The sequence below is a fragment of the Octodon degus genome, unplaced genomic scaffold (genome assembly GCF_000260255.1).
Source record: "Octodon degus isolate 3935 unplaced genomic scaffold, OctDeg1.0 scaffold00033, whole genome shotgun sequence".
Classification (NCBI taxonomy): Eukaryota; Metazoa; Chordata; class Mammalia; order Rodentia; family Octodontidae; genus Octodon; species Octodon degus.
The window spans coordinates 963,853-964,880 of record NW_004524609.1 but is presented as its reverse complement, the minus strand read 5'-3'; the positions used below and the strand labels follow the sequence as shown (position 1 = coordinate 964,880).

At 60.7% G+C, this 1,028-nt stretch overlaps 1 protein-coding gene across 1 annotated transcript in view; it reads left to right on the top strand.

Annotated features, from left to right (window-relative positions):
- The first annotated feature begins 901 nt into the window (after positions 1 to 901).
- The window catches only part of Kansl1 (KAT8 regulatory NSL complex subunit 1), a 180,402-nt gene continuing 180,275 nt past the window's right edge, over positions 902 to 1,028 (top strand). Inside the window, exon 1 of the mRNA XM_004629994.2 lies at positions 902 to 934. The gene's annotated coding sequence lies outside the window, so the exon portion shown is untranslated. The remainder of the gene's footprint in view (positions 935 to 1,028) is intronic.

Genomic DNA, 1,028 nt, shown 5'->3' with positions numbered 1-1,028 from the left:
TAAACCGTATCTTCTCTAATCCAGGTTGTCCACCTACTCTGAAGTCCCAGAATTCCAGCTGTCTCTGGACATCTCCACTGGGTTAACCCGGCTATCTGGAGCTGCCCAAACTAAAAATTAAATTTCTTTTCTGTATCTGCATAATGTCCCAATTTTTCTGTCTTTTCCCTCATTTTGTGACCTCAAATTTAAAAATTTGAAATCATTTTTTTTTTTTTACTGTTTATGAACGGTACAAAAATCAAAAGCTAGGAAAGCCGAGCAGTGGGATTACGGCTCCTGTGCCCAACCGAGGCACTCGTCCGTCCAGGCGGCAACCCCTGTCAACAGGCTCTGGGCGGGATGCCGGATTCCTCCTCAGCCGTCAGTCCCAGGCGCACCTGGAGTCCTTCTTGCCTGGGGGGTGCGGGCGCCTTCCTGCCCGGGCCCTCACGCTTCACGCCTGGCTGGCTTTAGGTATACAAAGTCTGCATGCGTGTGCTGTATGTACATGTGTGAAGCCTCCCCTCTGGCCTTCCGGCCTGAGTTTGGCTCGCGTCGCTTCCTGGATGAAGAGCCGAGCGGGGTGAGGGGGCAGGGGCTGCGGTGATGGAGAGAGAGGAGGACCCGGGCTCGGGGGCTTCGGCCCGGCCTGCGGGGCTGCGGCGCGGCCGCGGTTCCCGCTCCTAGACCCCTGCCCGGGCCCCTGCCAGTTTTCTCGCCCCAAAGCCTCTCATTTCCAAGGGCCGAGACGAGACACAGAGACTGAGAGACACTCAGAGACAGAGACGTAGAGGCACCAGCATCCCTCTCCTCCTCTGTCCCGCCCCTCCGCCCTGACGGACAGCGGCTGCCGGCCAATAGAGCCCACGATGTGCCCTGGAAGGGCCAATGAGGCGTGGAGGAGGGCGGAAGGGTGCCCGCCCCCACTTCTAGGCTTGGTTGAGCCGCGCAGGTAGGTCCGGAGCTGGGGGCGCTGCCGCTGGCACCGGTGCCCCTGCAGGTGGGGGCCCGAGCGGGCCGCGGGTGCGGGGAGGGGCGGCGGCTGC